The sequence below is a fragment of the Acinonyx jubatus genome, chromosome E4 (genome assembly GCF_027475565.1).
Source record: "Acinonyx jubatus isolate Ajub_Pintada_27869175 chromosome E4, VMU_Ajub_asm_v1.0, whole genome shotgun sequence".
NCBI classification, from domain to species: Eukaryota; Metazoa; Chordata; class Mammalia; order Carnivora; family Felidae; genus Acinonyx; species Acinonyx jubatus.
Window position 1 is genome coordinate 36,015,029 of NC_069395.1, and position 26,474 is coordinate 36,041,502.

The 26,474-nt window shown below is 42.2% G+C and overlaps 1 protein-coding gene across 15 annotated transcripts in view; it reads left to right on the forward strand.

Annotated features, from left to right (window-relative positions):
• The first annotated feature begins 316 nt into the window (after positions 1 to 316).
• The window catches only part of HHAT (hedgehog acyltransferase), a 319,323-nt gene continuing 293,165 nt past the window's right edge, over positions 317 to 26,474 (forward strand). For 7 of the 15 annotated variants that reach the window (XM_053208985.1, XM_053208998.1, XM_027074505.2 and 4 more), the window contains exon 1: positions 12,770 to 12,905. The gene's annotated coding sequence lies outside the window, so the exon portion shown is untranslated. Of the gene's footprint in view, positions 474 to 1,515; positions 1,590 to 12,361; positions 12,490 to 12,769; positions 12,906 to 13,131; positions 13,281 to 13,390; positions 13,410 to 23,452; positions 23,580 to 26,474 lie in introns of those variants that run through there. The other 8 variants (XM_053208986.1, XM_053208993.1, XM_053208994.1 and 5 more) reach the window with 7 other exon arrangements.

Genomic DNA, 26,474 nt, shown 5'->3' on the forward strand with positions numbered 1-26,474 from the left:
AGTAGGCAGTAATGTTAGTAGGCTAACACTTTCTCCGCCAAACAACTGATGATCTAAAAATGATTAAAGGTATTAAGGGAATTCTGCTCCTTATTAACTCTGAGCTCCTTCTAATTAATAGGCGTGAATAACCCATTACTTAACTGTTTTGTAAATTTAGGTGTTTTGATACTGGCTTTTCTTAAACTTCTGTTTTTGCCTCTCTGTTCTGCCCAGTGAGCACCCCGTAAACACGCGCGCGCGCGTACACACACACACACACACACACACGCAGTGAGAAGTGGCTGGCTGTCAAGAGTGTCTCTTGCCACCAGCTCCTCCGCACCTACACCAAACAAACAAGGTCTTGTGCGGCCACCTAGTGGAGTCTCTTCGTCACTGCAGGCCCCCGTAGCTTCTGAAGGGAAACTGCAGGCACCGGCTGCTCTGAAGACGGCCCACTTCTTCAAGACGCCTGCGACCCGCCCTGGAAGGTGAGCCAGGCGAGAAAGGAGGGTGGGCACGAGGGCGTGCCCAGCTCTGTCGCTGCTCCACTTCCGCTGGGCTCGGTGGCTGAAGGCTGCCCGTGTGAGGCCTGGCGGTCCAGATCCAGAGGAAGGAAGTGATGTCATGGCTGCCTCCTCAGAGCCGCCTTGGACTAGAGGGTGGGGGTGGGGAGAGTGGATGAGTGCCAGGGTCAGACACACAGCCCTTGTCTCCTGAGAAAGGTCAGCCTTTGAGAGACTTGTTTACCAGAGATTCCTCGCCTCAGTTTTGAACTCTCCATTGGAGTCCTTGACAGAATTGCCCCTTGGGCAGAGAAACGGGTAGAGGACACAGAAAAGGAACAGCAAAATGGTGACCAGAGAACAAGGTCTGCAAAACTCAGCAGCCCCTGGGCAATGGGGTTTCAGTGACAAGGGGTTTGGGCCATACCATGGAATGAGGCTCCTAGGAGGAGGCACCCTGGAACCATCCCACAGGGTCCCGCATATTTATAGATCTCTGAGTTCTGGGCCCCAAGAAGGAGATGGCACTGGGCGATCAGCTGTGATCAGACACGCACCTTTACTGACACCTCTCCCAATTTTATACACTCCATCTTGCAGGTGCTGAAATGTGTGGTACCATTGCGTGACATCACCTTTCCTTTGCTAATTTTATGTGTTCACCTGAAAACAAAATGTATCCAACGTGTACCACGTTGGAAGTTACCTTTAGCCCTAGTTCCTACCTTTACCCAAAATAGCTCTGCGTGAGCCTTTCTCATGTGCCTGCAAATTCTGCCTGGAGAAACCTAAGGTTTCTCCACTTGAACAGTGTCTCCAAAGAGCAGTTTAGGCTGACCACTCTGTCCTTACCCCACATTCCCATCTGGCTTGCGTCCTAACCATTCCACGCAACTGCTCTTTTAGAGATTGCTTGTGACTTTCTCACTGCCAAATCTGAAGGCCTCGTTAATAATAGTGTGTCAGGTTTGATGTTTTATACAGTCACAGCCCCTGGTATTCAAAGATGTTAACTTTATTTTCCTAGAACTGACCTCAGACCGGCATCTCAACCTCCAGTGCCGGCTTGGCAGCAGAAAATGTAGTCTTTCCTAATTCAAGGTAAACTCAGCTGCTTCCGTTTGATTTTTTCGATCCGTTTACAGGCACTAACTCAGGGTATTGTGATTCAAAAATAAGCTTTGTTTTCTAGTTCTCTGGGCAGGTCTGTTTTCTACATAATTGTATAGTGCCATGTCTTTTATATTTAACATTTTTCTTGAACGTTTATTCATTTTTTGAGAGACAGAGCATGCGAGCCGGGGAGGGGCAGAGTGAGAGGGAGACATAGAATCTGCAACAGGCTCCAGGCTGTGAGCTGTCAGGACAGAGCCTGACACAGAGCTGGGACCGGTGAACTGAGAGATCATGACCTGAGCCGAAGTTGGTCGCTTAACCGACTGAGCCACCCGGGCGCCCCTTTTCAGTTCTATTTGGCTGGCTCAGGACTTCTTATCCATCCTTCTTGGCGGCCACAGTAACCTTCTAGACCTTTCCCCACTTTGCCAAGGTGCCTGGGGCTCTGGCAGCCACCTTAGACCATGACTACTTTGCTCTTCCAACAGTATTCTGGACATGGCAATTCTCTGAGGAGCTGTTGTTCTCCCTGGGACATTCTGAGAGGAGTGATGCACGTGCCCTCTGCTATAGCATCCCTGGTGATATACAAATTTCATTGGCTGTGACTACAATAGGGAACACAGTTTACATCATGGCTAAGTACATGCACACAACACAGATGAAACAACAGCTTCATGAAATAATACTTAGCATTACTCCTTGCAGTATACTCTGGTATTTTCTATTCCATTCCATTTCTTTTCTTTTAATGCTGGTTTTAACCCAACAAATAAATGCATTTTATGGTCCAAGAGTAAGTCTCAACCCACAATTTGAAAAACACTGCCCTAATAGTAGGTTTCTATTGTTCCCTTCCCCTGGGGTTTGGCTCATGGGGTGGGCGCGGGGTCCCAAACCAAAACTCAGGAAACAGTTCCACACACATTTTTGTTCTTTCTCAAAATGCACAGCTTTCAGAATAAAAGAAAGTCCTGTCTTTCAAGATGTTGTCTCTACTATGAGTTTAAAATAAATCCATTCAGACATTCAACAGACTTTTTATTTTCAGCTTTTCCACTCTCAGTCTGAGAACAATGTGTATAGAATATGACAGAGTGCTAGAGGAAATAGTGTAAGGAAGCACAAGGAAATAAAACCTCACTGAACATTTCCAAGCATTATATGTTCTTTTGGCAATAGTAATAATCATAGCTAATAGTGACTCAGTGTATATTATGGGTCAGGTACTGTGCTTGGTCTTTTGCATTTATTATTTCAGTTGATCATTATAGTATGTCTATGATATGGCACAAATATTATCCCCATTTTATAAAAAGGAAACAAAAATGAATCTGTCCCTTCCCTGCACACCTGAAGACCATTTCTCATGTCTGTTTCTTTCTTTGTGCTTCATCTATGAAATGAGGGTGGGGGACTAGACTGTATCTTTCAGCTCTAAAAGGGCTCAACTGCCTCGTCAAAGCATGGCTGCTTTCTACTCAGTTTGAAAAGTAATGGTTTTATTGTAAACTGTGTTAGGCCTGCACGTGATCCCTTCTGCAGCTCTCAGTCATTTCCCATCCAGGGCTCCCTAAGCCCTAAAACTCAAGGTCATCCACAATCTTTTCCCAAACTAGAAGGGACTGGGAGTCCTTCCTAGTTCTTGGCAGCCTACAGACCCTTAACAGAAATGACTGTAGTAATTTCTCCTTTTTTTTTTTTTTTTTTCTAAAACACGTATCTATAAAAGGAAGAAAGATGCTTGGGTAATGCAAACAAAAGGCAATTACAAACTATTATTTTTCCCAATTTGGTTAGTTTGTGTATCCAGCAAGCACATATTTATTAAATATATACTAAGCACTATACTACATGCTACTAGTGGTGAACAGGACAGATCAAACTCTCGCCCTTCTGGAGTTTATATTCTAGAGGGGCTGGTTTCAGGGGAGGGCAGACATTGACTGGTGCTTTTCAACCTTCTTTTATTTTATTATTATTATTATTTTTAAAGTTTATTTATTTATTTTGAGAGAAAGAGAGAGAGAGAAAGAGGAGCAGAGAGAGGAGAGAGAGAATTCCAGCAGGCCCCTCATTGTCAGTGTAGAGCCCATTGCAGGGCTTGAACTCACAAACTGTGAGATCGTGACCTAAGCTGAAGTCAAGAGTCAGATGCTTAACCGACTGAGCCACCCTGGAGCCCCTCAACCTTCTTTTAAATCACACCTCTGAGCGGTGCCTGGGTGGTTCAGTTTGTTAAGCGTCCGACTTTGGCTCAGGTCATGATCTCGCGGTTCATGAGTTCAAGCCCTGTATCAGGCTCCGTGCTGACAGCTCAGAGCCTGGAGCCTACTTTTGATTCTGTGTATCCCTCTCTCTGCTCTTTCCCAGTCTTTCCCAGCTTGTGCTCTGTCTCCCTCTCTCAAAAATAAATAAACATTAAAAAAAACATTAAATCACACCTCCCAGTAAGAAATACTTTTTGCACAACAATGAAGTACATGCTTTCTCTCCCTCCCCTGCCCCACACAACAGAATCGCTTAACCGACTGAGCCACCCAGGCGCCCCCCACACAACAGAATGGTAAGTGTGGTGGAACAATACTTACTCTTATTACATATCAAAAGCTAAAAACATAAAATATTGTTATCAATCCTTGAATGCAGCATAGAAAAAGTTCCCAAATAAGCAATACAAATCAAGAGTTAGGCAAGATTTTATTTAATGCTCCAGGTGTGCTTGTTTTCTTCTAAGTTTATTCCTTAGGACAAAGACAAATACTTTGTGCATAAACTCATGAGCCTATGTCTGTCCTTTGTATTAATAAGTTTTAAAGGTTGAAGATCCTGGCTCATACATTTGTTTATTGTCAGTGGTAATAATAGTGATGAATTCTTTTTACCTAGCAATGGAAACTCTTCTGTAATCTTACTCTAAAGTCAGGATGCACTTAATGTCTTGTGATCATTTTTTAGTGCAAATGAAGAATAAAGCAGCAATAATTCACTGGCCCCTTTGGGGCACCAAGTTTGGGTCAATGAGTTTCAAAGGGAAAATGTTCTTCTTTCATCTGAAAAAATGTGCCCTAATTTTATAATTTCTTTTCTGGAAAATCATGATCACAAATTTGAAACTGAGGGGTAAAATATAACAGTATCCTTAACTTTATTTCAGTCCCTGTCTTTATTGATAATTTCTTCTTCAATGTGCTGCAGCAGTATTGGGAACAATTAGGAGCTAAGGTGATAGCTTTTAAGTCTTACTTGCCATAACAAAATGTCTTTTGGAATCTTGGGTATGTTTGACTTGCTAAATTACATTGTTTTCTCCCTAAAGTTATAAATGGGAGTTCATTTAAAATATCAATATCATCAGTTAAATATACTAATTCAAAATCCCAAACATGTCTTCAAAAATGAGATTGTTTGCCAAACAAGATTGCTTTTTAACTAGAAAAATGTTATTGTCATTTCTGAGTTTATTCACTCTGCCTAAGACTTCCTGTTAGGTCCCCTTAGGACAATCAATGAACTTCAGCATGAGTGTCTGGTTTGCGCCAATCTGAGCAAAGCACATCAATGTTTTGTTCAATGAGCTCTCTTTAATGAATTTAATAAACTTCGCCATGGTTTTTCTAATGCTTCCATGAAATTCAGCACAACTATTTCTAGAGATGCCAAGTTTAATTCCTATTGATGCTGATTTCAAAGCACAAGTGTTTTTAGTAGCTTTTAACAAGATTTTAATCGCTCTGTTATGCTTTCTAGCCATATCTGCTGGCTCTGTCACTCATAATTCCTTTACTATTTTTCCAGTTTAATAGATATTGACCAATGAGTCATTTTTTTCCAGTTTTGTAAATATATCTGATCCAGTGTGTGTCAGGTTAAATTTAAACATACAACATCCCTTGTCATCTTGCAGAAACTAGAAATGTTGAATAACTCACAGCATCTGTACTCTTTTCCAGGATGGATCACAAGCTCTATATTGGATTTTAACCACGTGAAAAGCATGGCTTTAAATCTTTTTTTTTTTTTTTTTTTTTTGAGACAGGGGAGGGACAGAGGGAGGGGGAGAGAGAATCTTAAGTAGGCTCCACACTCAGTGCCTAATTCGGAGTTCAATCCCACAACCCTGGGATCATGACCTGAACTGAAATCAAGAGTCAGATGCTTAACTGACTGAGACACCTAGGCACCCTGAGAAGCATGGCTTTAGACGTTTCTACGGTTCCACACAGATTTAACTAGAAATCGTATTATACCAAAGAGTTGTAAATTTTATTAGCCAACTTCACATTATAAATCACATGTATCATATCTAGTTATATTACAGGAGTAATTTTTAAACATCTGTATGAGCCATTTTTCTTTTGTTGAACCATATGCAACTAAATCTCATTAACAGTCTGTAGAACTACTAAGAAATTGTGCCAATAATTTTTCGTCCAAAAAGTGTTTGTGGGGCTTGTTGACAAGTCGTGTGCTGTTTCTCAGTGTCCTGTTAGTTTTGAAGGGGTCATTACAACATAATGTACTGGGGTTTGTCACTTTTGTTGGATTTTACACAATGAAAAAACATTTAATTTTTTTTATTAAAAATATTTTTTAAAGATTTTTTTTTAAAGTGATCTCTATACCCAACATGGGGCTCGAACCCACAATCCCGAGATCAAGACTCGCTGGGGCACCTGGGTGGCTGTCAGTTGAGTGTCTAACTTTGGCTCAGGTCATGATCTCATGATTCATGGGTTCAAGCCCCATGTCAGGCTCTGTACTGACAGCTCAGAGCCTGGAGCCTGCTTCGATTCTGTGTCTCCCTCTCTCTCTGCCCCTCCCTGCTCACATTCTGTCTCTCTCAAAAATAAACATAAAAAAAAAAAGAGTCGTATGTTCCTTGACTGAGCCAGCCAGGCACCCCTAAAAAGACATTCTGAAGACTTTATAGTCTTGTATCTTCTTTTTTTTTTTTTTATAAGCATGCACCTCAACATTGTCACTCATTACAGGTATAGATATCTGGAGGTTGAACTTGGGCATCCCTCTAATTTTCACTTCATCATCCTTTTTTAAAAGTAAGGAGAAATCCCGTGAAAGAGAAGTTCATGCTAATTTCATAAAATATATATTTGATGCAAACCTGATGCATATATTACTTGGTAATGTCTTTTCAGAAAAAAAAATGCTTTACAATGAAGTCTGATTAATGTTACTATAAAATATAAATTCTGTTAACTGTCCTGTAATGGTGATGGTCACATTCACATCATATACTAGATAATCAAATGAGATTTTGTTAGAAGATAGAGTTTTCCTGTGTTAGCTGATATTTGTCACAGCCTTCCATTATCTCTCCTAATTCTGTTCAGAGCAATTGGATGCAGTATTTCTGACAAAGTTCACAATTCTTTTTTTGTTTTTGTTTATTTTTAGAGAGAGAGAAAGAGCAAGCAGGGGAGGGTCAGAAAGAGAGGGAGAGAGAGAGAGAGAGAGAGGGAGAGAGAATTGTAAGCAAGCTCCATGCGTACGGCAGAGCCCAATGTAGGGCTCGATCTCACTACCCTGAGCTCATGACCTGAGCCAAAATCAAAAGTCAGATGCTTAACCAACTGAACCACCCAGGTGCCCCCAAAGTTCACAATCCTTTATTAAAATCCAGTGGTGTGTTCTCATATTATCTATTATCTACCCTTTCCTATCATATTTGATTCTCTATTCTCCTCTATTGGATTTTGTTAAAAAAAAATTAAGTCTGGTGGGACCCATAGCTTTATTTTACAATCTACTAATGTATTATGTCTTGCAAGTACTCTGAATAATGCCGAGTTAGATAATAAATATGTTAAAAAAAGAAACAAGACAAGTTCAGAGAGTGGACTCTCCTGAGTGTTCTAGGAGAATATAAAAGAATATAAAAGAATATAAAAGAATAATGCAATGAAATAGAAAGTATCTGGGCAGGGGTTAATTTTACCAGGGTGGTCAGGGAAGTGTTCTCGGATAAGATGACATTGAACAGTGCTCTGCATTGTGCAGGCTATTGATATGACTGCATTCTTGAGCATATGTGGGTAGTATGAACTGTATTATTTCAGATGCGCTTCTTATTTACTAGTTGTTTTGTGTATACTTGGTGAGTTCCCAGCTAGGCTGCAACTTCCTGCAAGGCAAGTCTTTTTTGTTTTTTTTCATTAAAAACAAAAACAGAAACAACCAACAAAAGTCCCCTAGCATTTAGTTTCGTGCTGTGTGTAAAGTAGAGGCTGGACAAAGAAATGCTTGTTTGATGTTGACTAGTGGGGATCACCATAAACCAGCGCCAACATCCTTATGGGTGGAACCCTCTGTGCCCTGTGGTGAGGGTTGGGAAAGCCCTTAATGCTTCTCAATAGCTCCACATGAATGCCTGTGCCTGGAACTTCATAATTAGAAATTCTGTCCTTTATCTTTCAGCCTTTATCAATTAAGTCTTAACAACTATTTGTGCCCCTGTTTAAGGGATATTATTTCTATGGCTAAGTCATCGCTGAATTCACAAAGAAGAGTTGGCCTGGCTAATCTTTCCTAAGTACCAGCCCTGCAGTGTGGACAGTGGCTGCCTGTCTGGATAGGATCAGAGAGAAAACACACCCAGTGCAGGCCTGATTGACAATTTGGGATTAAAATAATGGCATAAAAAGTGACTGACCGTTAATTACCCACATTTACATACTAATTTTGATACATTTGTTCTTAAAGAAATACAGATTAGTTTCCCTTTTCAAACTTCAATTTTCATTAATTTTGGTCAATTTATTTTAGCCTCAGTTTGCTTCTCAACTCCAGGGAGGATTCTCTCTGGCTTCACAAAAGCCTTCCAAGGGAAGGCAGCTCTGGCTTTCTGGCCCTGGGAGTGGCTGCTTCAGCTCCAAGTCAGGGAGCCCCAGAACTCTCATACTTTTGCTCAAAGGCTGGCGCAGATCTTTGAAAGCCTCATTTCCGCGTATGTGTGAAGTATTGGAGAGAAGGGAAGAAAATCCTCCCCGTTTTTCTCCCCCCCTCTAAATAACCCCAACTTTTCTCCTGGTGTTAAGTCCCAGACAATACCCCTCACTCTAAACCCTGGCCTTTAAAAGATGTCTGTGCTTTTCAACAAATGGTGTTGAGAAAACTGCATGCAAAAGATATTCACATGCAAAAGAATAAATTTGGACCTTTACCTTACACCATATACAAAAATTAACTCAAAATGGATCCATCACCAAAACTTAAGAACTAAAACTATAAAACTCTTAGAAGAAAACGTAGGGGGGGCGCCTGGGTGGCTCAGTCGGTTAAGCGGCCGACTTCGGCTCAGGTCATGATCTCGCGGTCCGTGAGTTCGAGCCCCGCGTCTGGCTCTGTGCTGACAGCTCAGAGCCTGGAGCCTGTTTCCGATTCTGTGTCTCCCTCTCTCTGACCCTCCCCCGTTCATGCTCTGTCTCTCTCTGTCTCAAAAATAAATAAATGTTAAAAAAAAAATTTAAAAAATAAAAAAAGAAGAAAATGTAGGAGAAAAGCTTCATGACAGTAGATTGAGCAATGATTTCTTGGATATGACACCAAAAGCCCAGGCAAGCAAAGGGAAAAACTACATAAACTGGACTTCATCAAAACTAAAATCTTCTGTGCATCCAAGGACTCAGGCTACAGAGTGAAGGGGCAACCCATGGAAAAGGAGAAAATAGCGGTAAATCGTGTATCTGATAAGGGGTTAATATCCCAAATAATGGAAAGAACTGCAGCTCAACAACAAAAAGACAAATAATTTGATTAAGAAACAAGCAAAAGACTTGGATAGACATTTCTCCAAAGAAGACATGTAATGGTCAATAAGCACACGAAAAGATGGTCAACCTCACTAATTATTAGAGAAATGCAAGTTAAAACTACAATGAGATATTACCTCACACCTATTAGGATGGCTACTATCAAAAAACAAACAAAGCCGCAAATAACAGCATTGGTGAGGAGGTGGAGAAATTGGAATCCTTGTGCACTCTTGGTGGGAATGTAAAATGGTGCCCCTGCTATAGAAAATAATATGGTGATTCCACAAAAAATTAAAAATAGAATTACTATGTGATCCAGCAATTCTGCTTCTGGGTATATACCCAAAAGAATTGGAAGCAGAGTCTCAGAGAAGAGATATTTGTATCCCCATGTTCATAGAAGCATGATTCATAACAGCCATAAGGTAGAAAGGACCCAAGTGTCCACCTACAGATAAATGGATAAAAATGTATATACATACAGTGGAACATTATTCAGCCTGAAAGGGAAGGAAATTCTGACACATGCTGCAAGGCTAAGTCTTAAGGGCATTATACAAAGTGAAATAAGCCACTCACAAAAGGACAAATGCTGTATGGTTGATGTGTATGAGGTACCTAGAGAAGTCAAATTCAGAGACAGAAAGTTGAATGGGGGCTGCCAGGAGCTGAGGGTAGCAGAGAGTTACTGTTTAATGGGTACAGAGTTGCAAGAGTCTAGAATTGCATGACATCGTGAATGAATTTAACACTACTGAACTGTACCCTTACAAATGGTTAAGATGGTAAATGTTATGTGTGTATTTTACTACCAAAAAAATAAAAAATAAAAAGGTCAATGCTATTAAGCTTGTCCCTTTTCAGAACGTAATTCAAGGGGAGAAAAACCCAAGGCCTCATATGACTTGCTGAATTTTATGAAATATTTATGGCACTTTAATTTGCATACACTTATGTGATTGACTAAGTTGAGAAATTCAGCACAGGACTAGCAATTGGCTAAGGATAGTCCCTAGGTTAACAGATAACATGCAGAGTTTGTTAAGGTGTTTATCTTTAGGGAAAATGTTTTAAGGAGATTTTAATATTTAGACAGCCTCAACATTCAGTATATGATTATGTAAAAGTGAGATTCTAGAGTCCATAAGACTAACTTTATGGTAAGAAAAGTTTTTTGTTTGTTTTTTTCAGGGGTAACACATTAATCTTCTATTATAAAATTAATTTGTGTTTAATAAAAAATGTGGAAAAATTAAAAATAAAGCAAGTCCCACCACCCAAATTTAACCTTATTTCCTTTCTAGTCATTTCCAGTCTTTTTTCCACACACAGCTTTAAAAAAATATATAGTCTGGTCATATTATACATGAACAGTAACCATTATTTTAAAAACCTGTGTATCTAGTAGATTGAAGAGTGCATAGATTTTAGTTTAATTTCTACTTCTTTAGTTTTGGAAAATTCAGATACATTATCATATATTTTCCTTGTGATTAAATAAATTGAATGATAGAAATTAAAACTAAAATCTTTGTTCACAAAGAGCATTTTTCTACATTATGTATAATTTCCTTTGGATTTATTCCCATAAACAGAATTCAAAAAGTTTAAACATTAGGAGTTTTGATACATTTGAAGGGTTTTGATATTACCAAATTCATTACCTACCTAAAAAGTTGTGTGTGAGTGCTATCCCACAGCACCTTTGCCAGTCTTTAATGTCATTTATTAATTTTTGCCAAGTTGGTATGTGAAAATGTGTTCTTATTTTACTTTGCATTTCTTGAAGCTTTTTGCAATATAGTTGTTTCCTAATTGTATATCCCAACTATTTTTTTTAATGGATTCTTTATTTCTGTGACTTGCTCATCTGCAATTGACTTCAAATGAGTTCCTATTTAATCCATATATAATACTAACACTCTGTATCATAGTGCCTGCAAATACTTTTCCTAGTCTATTGCTTCCCTTTACTTTTTGACTATTTTTGACTGATGTTTCTAATTTACCTAGGATTACATCTGCCTTTATTTATTTATTTATTTATTTATTTTATTTCAGGTGAATATGTTGTGTAGCAAGGGGTTAAGTGTAAATGACAGGGAACCTACATTATTGTCTGCTAATGTCATTTAGAAATAAGGTAGGAATCTCATTCCTGTCCCTGAGTCTGCCACTACCTGAGCTGTTACTCTATCACTCTCTTCTGTGAGGGTGTGGGTTCCCAGATAAAATGCCCAATTAAACTGAATTTCAGATGAACAACGAATACTTTTTAAAGTGTAAGTATATCCCAAATGTTGCATGGGCCATACTGATTCTACAGAAGTATTGGCTGTTCATCTGAAATTCAATTTTAATTGGGCAGCCTGTGTTTTTATTTGATACATCTGGCACTTCTACTTGGGGCTAGAATATGAACACCTCCTTACCTAACACCATCATATATTAGCCGTTGGGAACAGGGATGGTGGGAGCTGAAAGAGAGGATAGTTCCTGTTCTGAGAGAGTTTATACTCTAGTTTCTCAGAGAATTTTGCAATCAGAAAGATAACCTCCTGGACTATTTCAATGACTGCTAGATTAGTTAGAGTCTCTGTGTTTCCCTGCTGCCTAAGGCAGAGTTATCCACATTTACATAGAGCCACCTGAGACACCCCTTCCCTGGGGAGTCTGATTCCATTGGTTCGAAGAGGGATCCAGAAGCCTCTGATTTTAACAAGAGTCCAGGTGATTCTCTTGCTCAGGTAAATCTGTGCAACTCTGGCAGACTTGGCGTCTTCTGGGTAACAGCGCTCAGAAGTCGCTTCTAGTTTTTATAGCCCATTCTAAATCACTGGCATACAGTTTTGCAGTGGTGATTATCTTCGTAAATTGCTTTACAGGTGATACCGTTCATCCCATTCGGTCTTTACTTATTCTCCAGGAAAGCAGGGGAGCTTATTTCCGCTAGACGGAGGAGGGCTGGGAAGCTCACAGGGGCTGAGTTCACCCGGCAAGAGGGTCAAGCAGCCGGGCCGCAAAGGCCGCCCTCTTTCCACTCCACCAAGCCACCTCCTCTCGCCCGTGGGGATCACTGGGCTGGATTTAGAGCCCACCTGGAGTTTCAGGTGACTTCCGCTCCGAAAGTGCTAGCCTGCAACTAGCAAACGGTTAGGGGACAGGCCAGCGCGCCGCTCAGCACAGGAACCCGGGCCCTCCCCGCGCGGGCGAGCCGGGAGTTCGGGGGTCCCCCTCCGTCGGAGCCCCGCACACCCCGAGACGAGAGGCGGGCCGTCCCCGTTCCCGGAGCGCCGCGCGTGTCCGAGCCGGGCCGCCAGGAGCCGAGGGCGCGCGGGCGCGGCGGCGGGGGCGCGCTCTCCGAGCACGTGCGCCGGGCAGCTCCTCCAACCGCCGCTCCCGGGGAAGAGGGCGGCTTCCCGGGAAGTGGGCCGCCGCCGCAGCCGCCGGGACTCGGAAGTGCCGAGAGGGTTGTTGGGGACTCGTGGCGCGCGTGAACGCCGCCGCTGCCCGGGACAGCCCGGAGGTTGGTAGCCGGGGACCGCAGCGGGTCCTGGGGAGGTTAGGTGTTGACTTTCGTGCTTCGGCGTACTCCCTTGAGAAACAAATGCTCCAGGAGCTTTCCGTTTCCTACTCGGGTTCCTGCTTCCGCGCCCGGGGGCGGGGCAGAGGAGGCTCCCTGTCGCGCGGTGGAGACAAAGGCGGCGGGCCCTGCGGCCCGTGCCAGGCCGGCCTCCGGGCGCGGTGGCGGGGCTCCCGCAGGCCGCGCCGACTCCGCGCACGTCCCCGCCAACGGCTTCTCCCCGGGCTTGGTCCCCGGTTCCCGCTGGTCTCCTCGGCGGTGTTAGACGTGCGCCTGCCCTACTGCTGCGGCTCCAGTGCCCAACCCCCGCACCCCAAAGTTAGAGATTTATTTTGCTTTCTATTCTTCAGACTCAGTTTCCCTCTTCGAAGTCTAGCCTCCCGGGGCACCGGTCTTTGCTTAGAAAGACCCTCCTCTCCGCAGTTCTCACCAAAGTGGGCAGGCCAGGTACTGGGGTGGCCTTGGTGTTAAGAAATGTGCTGCTTCCTTGGTTCCTGGCTCTTGGATCAGGGCCAACTAGAAGTTGGCGTCCTCGGTGGTTTGCATTTTATGGAAATGAGACTCAGTATTTCTATGTTGTATTCCTCATTCATTCGCAGAGCTAGGCACTTAGGTGCTAACAAGTACTTACTTGATTAAGTGCGATGGGAACATGAGAAGAAGGGCTTCACTGAGGAGGTGGTGGTTTTTATAAGTACAGTTTTTTTTTTCTTCCATTCGTAATGCTCCATCTTTCCTGTAATAATTCTCACTTTTCTCTGTGGCAGTCCCTGTAATTAGTAGAGGATAGGGACGGTCAGTTCTGACCTGAACGATTCAACTAATATTAACAATGACGATGCGCTTGTCAGGTGCTTTAAACCCATTATTTTGAAACCTTAAAACCACTGGGGAGGATAGATGGTGTTATCCCTTTTCACAGCAGAAGAAAAGATTCGGAGGAGATGCCAGTGGCACAAACTGGTAAATTTCAGGGCCGAGTTTTACACTCCCTTTTCTAGATCAAAGCCTGTACTGTATCTACTGCTTATTTTGCTCCCTCCTTGGGAAGCAGGTTAGATAGACTAATTTGAGGTGAAGGCCAAGTCTCTGGAGAGAGCAGTTATTATTGTGGGAGGCTAGATGTTTGTGGGAACTCTGGTAACATCAGGAACTAGCCAGCCTAGGTGGTACTTATCAGTGTGTTTCCTGCTTGCAGCTCAGGGCCTGGCTAAGGTGAGGTGCTCCTTAATTGTTGCACTAGAGTTTCCTAACTTAGGGTGAAATCCTTGATTCCTTGTAGATTTTCCCCCCTTTTTTTGTGGGGGAGGGTTGCCATGGACCCTTTTGGAGTTAGGGGAAGCCAATTTAAAAAAAAAAAAATGTTTATTTTTTTGAGAGAGAGGGAGACAATCCCAGGCAGGCTCTGTGCTGTCAGTGCTGAGCCTGATGCAGGGCTCAAACTCATGAATCATGACCTGAGCTGAAACCAAGAGTCAGATGTTTAACCCATTGGGCCCCCCAGGCACCCCTGGAGAAGCCAATTTTCAAATTATTTTTTGAATGTTTGTTTATTTTTGAAGGAGAGAGAGGCAGAGTGTGAGCAGGGGAGAAGCAGAGAGAAAGGGAGACACAGAATCCAAAGTGGGCTTCAGGCTCTGAGCTGTCAGCATAGAGCCCCACGCAGGGCTCAAACTCGCAAACCATGAGATTATGCCCTGAGCCAAAGTCGGATGCTTGACCGACTGAGCCACCCAGGCTCCCCTAGAAAAAAAAATTTTTTTTAAATGTTTAATCCATTTTTGAAGGGGGGAGGACAGAGAGAGAGGGAGACACAGAATCCAAAGCAGGCTGAAGGCTCCGAGCGGTCAGCACAGAGCCTGATGTGAGTCTTGAACTCAAACTGCTAGATCATGATCTGAGCTGAAGCTGGACATTCAACCGAGTCCTTCAGGTGGACTGGAGGTGCACTAAATGATATTTTGAGGTATTTGCAGCAGGTGCACTATGGTATGAAGGTATCTGACTTTTACTGGTGACGAAGTTGCCAGAACTGCTCTTATTAGTATAGTTTGTTGTCCACGTGTATAGTAAATGAAATCCTGCATTTCAGTTAGAGGTTCATGAAAATAAAGATGTATGAGAGAATTATAGGTTCATGGTCCCCTGAATTTTCCCTATGGCCACCTTGGGGGTGGGTATCCTAGGTTACAAACCCTACTTGGTGTTTTTCTTCTGAGTGCTTGCTGGCCACCCTAGAGCATTATAAATACCTATTAACTTTCAGTTAGTGTCTCCTTTTACTCAGGTGCGGTTGTTTCTGGTGATAAAAGCTGTTGAGAGGGAATTGCCGGATTGTTTACATACTCCACTTGCTCTGCCTCTTCTATGGATAATGCTGCTGGAGAATATTCTTGTGATAGTGGATGTGTGTCACATAGTACAGGAGAGGTTATTTAAAAAAAAATTTTTTTTTTAAGTTTATTCATCTTAGAGAGCATGAACAGGGGAGGGGCAGAGAGAGAGAGAGGTAGACATAGAATCCGAAGCATGCTCCAGGCTCTGAGCTGTCAGCACAGAGCCCGATGCGGGGCTCCAAACTCACAAACCATAAGATGTGAGTGACTCACGCCCAACCGACTGAGCCACCCAGGCACCCCCAGGGGAGGTTTTGTTGTTGTTGTTTTTTGTTTTTTGGTTTTTTTTTTGAGAGTGGGTATGAACCTTAATGGTGTATGATATTACCAGTGCCAGAGAAGAAAAAGGTGTTATCACTGTATATTCCACAGACATGTAAAAGATTTTAAGATGTTTTTGTGAATAGTTTTGGTAATGGCTGAAAATTCAGATGAAATGGGCCTTAAAAATGTTTTATTATTTATATATATGTACACACACACACAGAGCGTGCACACATACGTGTGCATGAGTGCGCATGCACAAGCAGGGGAGAGGGGCAGAGGAAGAGAAAGAATTCCAAGCAGGGGTTGACATGTGTCTCTATCCCATGACCCTGGGATCATGACCTGAGCCTCAATCAAGAGTTGGCCACTCAACCAACTGAGCCACCCAGGCACCCCGAAATGGGCACTTTTTAATAAAACACCTTATCTAAGACATGATAAAAGCTGAATACTCCTGTATCTATTAAAGAAATGACATTTGGAGTTAAAATCCTTTCCAAAGCAAAATTTCTGAGCCTACATGGCTTTATAAGGGAAATATTACAAACATTAAAAAAAAAAAAAAAAGAAAAAGAGGGAACACTCCCTGGCTGCTTTTATGAGGCCAGCATAACCTTGTTACTAAAGCTTGATAAGGACATTACAAGAAAATTACAGGCCATAGTCCCACAGAAAAGATGCAAAATGATGTATTGGTAAATCAAATCTAACAGTCTGAGAAGGATACTAAACCGTGACCAATTTGGACTTATTCTAGGAATGTAAACTTTGGCTAACATTAGAAAATAAATGTAATTTAACCACATTCAAATAAAGAGAAAAAATATTTGACAAAATCCAACACTGATACATGATAACTTTTTGCAAGCTAAAACATTGCGAACAATTAAAGATTTAAATAAAATGGAGGGTATGTCATTGCTCTGAAAATAAATTTACAGCTTTAGTATAATCCCAGTCACAATTCTAGCAGATTTCTTAAAAAGAGAAGTTGATAAGCCAATTCTAAAATTTATTTGGAAATTCTGGGCAATCTAAGAAAAAGCAAATTTGGACGACTAGATCAATATGTGTTATGTTAATATGGTATTGGCACAATGCTGGGCAGACCATGGAACTGAGTAGAGAATCCATAATCAGGCTCACACGTGTGGTTTGTGACAAAAGTGACAACAGAGTGCAGTGGAGAAACGATGGCCAGTTTGGTGAATAATGCTGGGCCAATTGGATCTTCATATGGACAAAATGGATCTTAATCATGTCATCCCATATGCAAACATTAACCAAGCTGTGTCTTACACCTAAATGTGAAAGCTGAAATAATAAAATTTCTAGAAGAAAGCAAAGTAAAATATCTTCATTACCTAGGGACAGTCAAAGATTTATTGAATAGTACACAAAATGGAAAATATTGGTAAGAACTTCTGTTCATCTAAAGAATCCATAAGGGGAGTGAGCAGGCAAGCTGGGGAATAGGTGAAAATATTTGTAATACATATATCCAATAAAGAACTTATACCCAGAATTTAGAAACAACTTCTACAAATCATTGAGAAAAAAATGGACAGCCCAGTAGAAAAATGGGCAAGTCACTTCCTAAACGAAGATCTCCCAATTCTTAAACACATGAAAAGAGGGTTAACTTCATTAGTAATTAGGGAAATGCAAATTGAAATTAGAGTGGGCCATCACTCTATACTCACCAGAGTGGTTAAAAGCAGACTGTGAAGGGCGCCTAGGTGGCTCAGTTGGTTAAGTGTCTGATATTGGCTCAGGTCATGATCTTGCCATTCCTGAGTTGGAGCCCCATATTGGTCTCTGTGCTGACAGTTCAGAGCCTGGAGCCTGCTCCGGATTTTCTCTCTCTGCCCCTCCCCTGCCTGTGCTCTCTCTCTTAAAAATAAATATAAAAAAAAAAAAAACGTAGACTAAGTACAGGCTTCCCTCAATATCTGAAAGCACATTGTTCTTGTGAAATCTTTTGTAACCTGAAGCGAAGAAACAATTAACCATTAATTTATATGGAAAAATTTTTGAGCATTCCCAGACCCCCAAAATAACCCCTTTTAGGCTTTTTCTTAAAAAAAAAATTTTTTTTTTAATGTTTATTTTTGAGAGTGAAAGAACACATGCACGCAAGCAGGAGTGGGGCAGAGAGAAAGGCAGAGAGAATCTGAAGCAGGCTCCAGGCTCTGAGCTGTCAGCACAGAGCCTGACATGGGGCTCAAACTCAGGAGCTGTGAGATCATGACATGAGTGGAAGTTGGATGCCCAACCAACTGAGCCACCCAGGTGCCTCTAGGCATTTCTGGTACCTTAGGACACATTTTGCTAGTGAATGCATGAAGTAAATCAAGATTGAGCACAGATGCCCACAGATACAATTCAAAGCTCTGATGGCATGATGCTGAGATGCTCAGTGTAGTTCCCTGGGAAGAAGCTTGAGGGGGGCCACTTTTGCTGCTTGGGGTGCTTGGCTGCAAAACAAACACAATGCCATTTTCTCTTTTTGCCTTTTTTTCGTAAAAGTGAAAATCTTCTTGAGATTTCTTTTGGTTAACAAAAACGGGTACTAATGTAGGTCTTTTGTAAAAGTGGAGTGGCATAACCTGAACTTTCAAAAAGTGGGCGATACCTGTCCTGGTTGGGTAATGGGTGAACTGGAACTCTCATACGTTGCTGATGGGTATGACAATTAGCGCAAATGTTCTGGAAATTGGTGTATCATTTACTAAAGCTGGACATACACATCTCCTATGACCCAGCTGCTCCATCCTCAGATAAACACAGTAGTAAAGGCATATATATGTGTGCTGAAAGACGTGTAAGAGGATGGACAGAACAGTACTATTCATACTGGCCCCAAGTTGGAAACAACCCACATGTTCATCAACAGTAGAATGGATAAATGCAGAGTAGTTTATAGAGTGGAATACTCTTTAGTAATGAGGATGAACAGATTATTGACTCATATACAACATGGATGAGCCTCCCATATCGCTGAACAAAAAGAGGGGCGCCTGGGTGTCTCAGGTGGTTAGGCAACTGACTCTTGATTTTAGCTCAGGTCATGATCTTATGGTTCGTGAGGTCAAGCCCCACGTGGGGCTCTACGCTGCCAGTATGGAACCTACTTGGGATTCTCTCTCTCCCTCCCTGACCCCTCTGTCTACTCCTTCCAGTTTCTGCATGCTCACTGTCTGTCTCTCTCTATCAAAAATAAATAAACTTAAAAAAATATATAAAGAAGAGCTGAACAAAAAGGAAATAGACACAGAGTAAATGCTATGTAATTCTATTTATATGAAGTTCAAAGCCAGGCACAACTGAATAAACTAGGACGATAGGAGTCAGGCTCATGGTGACCTTTAGTGGAGTTACAGGAAAGGACACACGGGACTTTTGAGGCATTTTGCTTTTAATCTGAAGGCAATTACTGGAGTGAGTCTGCTTTTTGAAAGTCTTATTTTTAATTTAAGTACATTTTAATACAAAGTTTACTTAAAATAGTGTATTATAAAAATTTTTGATTCATTCAGATGCCCCTAATCTGGGGAGTGTAAGACATAGTTGGCATGACTCTTGTTGATTAATAAAGGCTCAAAACAGGTTGAGAATTTTCAGTGGAGACAGTATAATATCACATCAGTAGCTTTTGTGAACTAGGGATTTATAAAAGTGACTCCTTTTTGGCAGTCTTTAACAGCAGAGGTATGGCTTAATGGCAGTTCATACAAAAAGACTTAGAGCTCTGTTTGATATTAAGACTGATATCAGTGTGAGGTGGAAACTAAAAAATGTCAAGTTGAGAACTGAATGCAAAATTTTGTTTTAGATTTAATTTTCTGACAATTTAAGTTTATAGCAGATTAAAAATATTCTGATTTTTGAGGTGCCTGGGTGCCTCATTTGGTTAGGTGTCCATCAGACACTTGATCTCAGCCCAGGTCTTTATCTCAGGGTTGTGAGTTCAAGCCCCACACTGGGCTCCACACTGGGCAGGAAGCCCACTTAAAAAAAAAAATTCTGATTTTTTAAATGTGAATCCTTTCAGTTAGATACTTTTCTCCCAAGTGGCAGGTGTGTTATGTTTCCTATTGTTTCTGTAACAAACTACTACAAATTTAGTGGCTTACAACAACCCAAGGTTATTACCTTGCGATTCTGAAGGTCAGAAGTCCAAAATGGCTGGACAGGGCTGCTGTTCCTTCTGGAGGCTCAAGGGGAGACTTTGCTTTGCTTTGCTTGTGGTCCCTTACTCTGACCCTCCCAGAAGGACACTTGTGACTGCATTGGGTCTTTGTGGATAATCAGGGATAATGTCCTCATCTTTAACTTAATGATGGCTGCAAAATACCTTTGATCTGTAAGGAAGTATATTTACAGGTTCCAGGGATTAGCACATGGGCATTTCTGGGAGAGCCCTATTTGGGGGATCTCACAGATGGGATTTTATATTTTGTCTTCATAAATAGCACAGTCCCTGAATCTCAGGAGCTCACTGATACGTGTTGAATGAAGAAATGCATCTAAGACTTCATTATTTGAAGTGTGGTTTCTGGAAGAATAGAAGTGATGGTCTTGCCCTACTCTGTGCCATGTCTGGAGTTTTAAGTTCAGGTCTAGGTACCCATACTATAAAGAGACAGTTGACTGAATAGTAAAGGGTCTAGGAACCAAGTCACTGAAGAAATGATTGAAGGAATCATGGATGTGTGCCCTGGAAGACGGTTTGGGATGGAGTGTGTGTCATTAATTGTCTTTAAATATTCAAAGGAGTATTATTGGAGAGAAGAATTAAGCCTTTTTAGTATAAGAACAATAACATTAAAAACAAAAAGAATAGCATTTTAGAACTTACTATGCCCAAGGCACTGTTTATCTCTTTGTAAATTCATTTAATCCTCACAGCATCCCTTGAGGGGTGCTGTTATCCCTGTTTATAGAGCAGGAAATTGAGGCACAGAGAGGTTAGCAACTTGTCCTAGGGCATACAGCTGGAAAGTAGCAAAGCTGGGATTTGGACTTTGGCATTCTGACTCCAGAGCCATCTCTAAATCCTCTTGTGACCCTGCCTCCATGCCTTTGGTTCCAGAAGGTACAATCAGACTAAGTGGCAGAAGGTTTTTTAAAAATAGAGGGGATGGTTTTTGACAGTTTGAGGAAACAGCAGGATAATAATCAGGACCTCTTAGAAAATGTTTCCCTGCCTCATGATGTTATGGGAAAGAGGTAGGTTGTAGTAAAAGGAATTCCCAAACTGGCTAGAGATGAGACCAGATGGCCGTAGGGGCCCTACTGATTTTGAAATTCTGATCTGGGGAACATATATTTTTTTTCATTTTATATACAAATAACAACTTTTGTGACATGTACTAAAGCTCCCTTGTGAACTGTAGTTTTCCCACTAACTTTCCGGAATTGATGTATTAGTAACTCTGACATACTGGAATGGTAGGCTGTGTCCCTGTCCCCTCTGAAGTTGTCATTGCTGTGCTCTCAAAATTAGATGGAATCGCTCTTCTCTTCCTGCTTGGGTCTGGACTGGTCTTTTGACCAAGAAAAGGCTTTGTGAATTCTGGAGGCTGCACCTTAAGAGACCTTGCCCCACTTGCCTTTGATCTTTTGAACCCCTGAAGCCACCGTGCTGTGAAGGGTCAGGCCTACTGAGTGCCCACGTGGAGAGGCGCTGCCCGTAGCTGACAGCAGGCACCTAACGCTAGACACGGGTGAGGTCATCTTGGCCCCTCCGGTCCCTGTTGAGCTGTGTGGTGACTTAGTTACGTGAGTGATGCCTGGTAAGATCAGCAGAATGGCTTGGATCGCCGTCCCAAAGAATCATGACGAAAATGGGTCTTTGTCGTTTTAAGCCGCTACGTGTGATACGAAACCGATACATGAGGTTTTGGTGCATACTTGGAACTAGTGTGTGTATTTAAAAATACTCTGTGATTAGACATTCTTCCCAGTCCAGCAGACCTCCTCCAACCCATCTAATCATCCCCCTGTGTTAGTGAAGGTTTTTTTGGGTTTGGAGAAGTGTTTTTCTCGTTAGTGTTACATGAGTAAAAGGATAAGACTCGTTGGAAGACTCTTATGTAGGGTTTGGGGAAAACTGATGTGAGAAGACACGGTGTGTCTGGATTTGGTTTCCTGGTGAGAGCCTTGTAATTTATGTTCTGCAAAATAAGTTTCTGTTTCATCAAATGGGACCCTAGAAAAGAGCAAGTCTCATAACAGTTATTCCCACTGTGTTAGAATATTGCCCTACTATTTCATTTTCTTCAAAGCCATCGTCATTTCAGTGTGCACATGCTCTTTTTACTTTTACTACTTTGTGACTTCTAGAGTGCTAAATTTGTTCCTAAATTTAGAATGATTTCAATTTTACTCGGCCCTTATCTCTGTGTAACTGCTGACTCCCCCTTCTTATGTCTGAGTAAATTGGTTTGGTTTAGTTTGTCTTCTTCAGTCAATCTTTTAAGGAATGTACAAGCTAGATGGTTCGGGTGTATTTTGATTACATCTAGTTGATTTACAAATTTTCTTTTCTTCCTAAAGGGAGTATCTAATTACATATAACTTTAAAATTTTCTTTTGCTTGTGTGTAGCTTGTATTACCTTCTAGCTTTCCTGACAGATTGGTTTCATCATAGACCTTGAAAAAAAAAAATGAATCTGGTGCACTCTGTAAGAATAGGGAGGTGGCTGAGGGAAGGCTCTGGGGTTGGACTTGGTGGGTATGAAGCTAAGCTCTGCTGCTTATTAGGTGTGATCTGGGGCAAGTTTCTTGACCTTTCTGGGCTTTGGTTTAGTTTGCTTGTGTTAAATGAGGGTACCAGAAGTAGCAACCTCAAAAAGTTGTGACGATTGGCTAATTCTTGTAAAGTTCTTTCTTAGCATAGATAACCTGTAACTGGCACTTATTATAGTACAGCTGTTACCGAACTATAAGAAAAGCCATTAGAGGAAGATTTCAGTTTTAGGACATGGAGCAACAGTTAGTTGGTAGAAGTGATCGTGGTGACGCTGGTATCTAAGGATTGTTAGCTCAGTGCTAAGAGTGCTGTGTTAAAGTCCTCTGGTGCATGTGGATATGTGGTTATAGCTCATTCAGTGCTAGGTATCAAGACTGAGGAGCAGGAAACGTTTGAAATGGAAGTGGTTGTCGAATCCATTTGTTGCATGCATCAAAAATAAAGATACATTTGAAGTGGTATTGGAAATCGCTGGGGCAAAGCATCTTACACAAGTTATGTTTATGCACAGTTTGGGGTTTGGCATAGTGAGCTATGCTTCTCTGCCAAGATTAAGGAATAGGATTTCTGCCTGTAAAAGCGGAGCTGAGAAGTTGGGTTCTCGTTTTTTGTTCCTCACTGGCTGTTCTGTGTGCTTGGGGAGATCGCTGCCTCCTCCCTACTCCCCCCCTCCCCCAAGCAGGATTCTGATTCCTGAAAAAGAGCTAACAGTTAGCCCTCCTGGTGAGGATTAGAGTAGATGGTATCTTTGAAAGCAGGTGGAGTGTTAAATTACAAAGTAAATGCAAATGTGAGTTACTTCGGTATAGAAAAAACTGTTAGCTGAGGAATTCTTGCCTTTTTACAGCGAAGATTTTATTCTGTGGGTCTCTTGAGTTCTACAGTCCCCAGATAAACACTTCTTTCGAATGCCCAGCCTCAGGGGCTCTTGCACCCCAATATGTAGGTAAAGTTCCTTGTTACTCCAGTCTAACTTCTTTCCCTTTGATCCCAGAGAAACCTGCTGCGATTTCCTTCCAACCACTAATGTTAAATGTCCTTTCTACCTCTTTGTCTTCGTTTACCTCAGATATCTTCCTATCATCAATAATACTTAGCTGTGAGATACTCTGGTCTTCCAGCTTGGAGTTGCCGTTCTGTGTTCGTAGTTTTCCTCTTCTTTAATCCTCCTGCCTCCTGGACTAATTTCAAGCCAGGTACGACTTAATTTTCCTTTGTGTTGCTTGGTTCTAGCACCTTCTCTGTACTTCCTCCCCAATTGCTGCCCTCTCTGCCTCTACACTACCACAGCGTCAAAGGACTTCTTCCTGAAGCTTCACTCAAATAGTTCGATTGGTTTACAAGCCTGAGGTTTCTTCAGCAAATCAAATCCAAATTTGTAATCCTGTATGTTTAAGGCCCTCTGCCACATGGCTCTTGCTTTCCCTTCACCTCCACTAGCTACATTTTTGCTTCTTCATAGTCCTGACCAATATTCCCGTTAAGGTGGGAGTGTGCTCAGACACTTCCCTTTCCTGTCATACATCTTTGCATCCTTCCTTAGCTCTCATGTATGAATGGTACAGCCTCGTGTATGTAGATTGATGAGGTAGACATTTACTAAACACAGGCTGTACTGCTATAGATTGGCTTTTCCTGCAGAAGTAATTTACAAACGGTGATTAGTTTCTAGGCGGTCTCACAGATGCCCACTTAGCTGCTAATGCTGCTGCAGGACTGGATCCATGCGTGAAGGACAGCAAAGTGTTACCTACACGTTTGAGGAAGGACCTCTTTGATTTCATTGTGATAGCCCATCCCTAAAGAACATGCTTATTTAGACAATAAGAAATAGAAACTTGAGAATTTTCTGAGAGTGTTTTTGGGCACCTTTATGGGTTTGCGCATTTTAAAAAAGTTCTAGTTATATTCTCCAATGTCCAACTTGCCTTTTCTTTGATGCTGTTGGGTCATTAAATGCTTTAAAATGTATCTACTCTGATTTCGTTTCTGAGGGCACAGCTGAAATGAATATGGAAGAACACACCGGGGAGAAGAATTTTGTTTTTTTTCAATGTTTGTTTATTTTGAGAGAGGGGGGAGAGAGAGAGTGAGAGAGCGAGAGCTGGGGAGGGGCAGAGAGAGAGAGGGAGAGAGAGAATCCCAGGCAGGCTCCATGCTGTCAGTGCAGAGCCTGATGTGGGGCTCGATCTCACGAAATGTGAGATCATGACCTGAGCTGAAATCAAGAGTCAGACACTTAACAACCGACTGGGCCACCCAGGTGCCCCAGGAATTTTCTTGAGATGGGTGGGCAAGAGTTAAAAAGAGTGGTGTTGGGAGGAGAGGACTGTTAAGGACACTTGAGTGCCTGTGTGGTAGAGTTTTGAGGTGGCGTTCCTGGAACTGTGAGGGATGAAATAAGACAGGAGGGAGTATGCATGTAATTCCTTTGGGGATTAGCAAAGTAGTGGTGAGGAAGATGTGTTGGGCAGAAAGCTGTCCAGGTGGCCTCCAAGGACCGTGTGTTTGCTGTCTGGTGGCCTGGGGTTGGGCTGGGGTGTGGACAAAGTGTGAGACCTTAGCAAGAGCTCTGGGGATGCCGTTCAGCAGCAGAGGGCATGGCCACGCCCCACGGAGGGTCAGTGATATTTCATCAGCTCAGGAAGAAAAACCAGGCTCTGGCGAGGTAGGCTTCTGAGGAATTAAATTCACTAACTGGTCCCGTTGGACGGATCATAGCTAATATGTATTGGGTACTAATTCTGTGCCAGGCCTTGGAGAAGCATTTTACATTGAATTCATTCAACAGCCTCATGAGGAAACATATCTAAGAGGTTGTGACCCACTCAAGTTCCTCAGCCAGCAAATGGCAGAGCCGGGATTCCCCCCTAGGTCTGCTTGGTGCAGAATTTCCCAGCGTGCTGGCAGATGGAGGCTATTTGGTTCAGTCCCCAAATTTTAGATGTGAAGATACAGCCCTACTGCCTTGTTGCTCATGACTGTGTATCTTTGTGTGGGTCTGCAAGATATACACAGTACAGCGAAGAGCACCAAAAACGGAAGTGTTTCTAGTTCCCCGAAAGTTAACTTGTTAATGCAGAGGAATTGTCCTAGAAGACAGTGTCCCTGAAAAGCTGCTAAACAGCAGGGCTTCTAGAATTTTCATTTAATCTCTAAGATTATTTATGTTCACATTTCAGTAGCATTTTTAGGAGTTCAGCCCTTGCTAGTCACATATTTGTAAAAAAAAAAAATTTTAATGTTTATTTTTGAAAGGCAGAGAGGCACAGCACAAATGGGGGAGGGGCAGAGGGAGAGGGAGACACAGAGTCCTAAGCAGGCTTCCGGCTCTGAGTTTTTAGCACAGAGCCCGATGCAGGGCTCGAACCCACAAATCGCATGATCATGACCTGAGCTGAAGTCGGACGGACACTTAACTGACTGAGCCACCCAGGCGCCCCAACTAATCACATATTCTTAATGAGGTGAGGAGACCATCCAATATAATACTAACATCCTTTGAAAGGAGACTCCTAAAACCCAGAGGTTAAAGTTAACTTCCCACTAAAGTGGAGATTACCATATTCCCGCAAAGTTCCAGAAAGAAATTCTAAAGTTTTCTAGGAGATGCCAGGTATTTAAAAATGAAGTGTGAGTAGAATTGTTTAAAGCCAGAAGTGGTTCTGAAAAATAGCAGGGGGACCTGAGGAGGTGGTGTTGTTGCTGAGTGTTTGGGATTGAAAGCACGAGTGCCTACTTCTGGATGCCTTCAGTTGCAGGAGACCAAACTGCCTGAGCAACGTTTAGGTCATTACCAAGGGGCACTCTGGTTGGAGGACCACTGACTTCTGGCCTTCTATTTTATGAAAGCTGAAGTGTGTATCTTTTTCTGCTGTCTCAGCCCGGAGAAAGGAGTTTGGGCGTGGCGGATTTTGAGCCAGGCTGTAGGGACAAGTAACTTTGTGAACGGGCATTAATGGGGCTAGCCGTGGCTGAGGGGAGGCATGGGGGGCCCAGTGGTCTGACGACCTGGCTCAGTTATTTCTGACTGTGGGGCCTTATCCTGTTTCACACTTGTCATTTGTGAATTGCCTGTCTCTCTTGCTCCA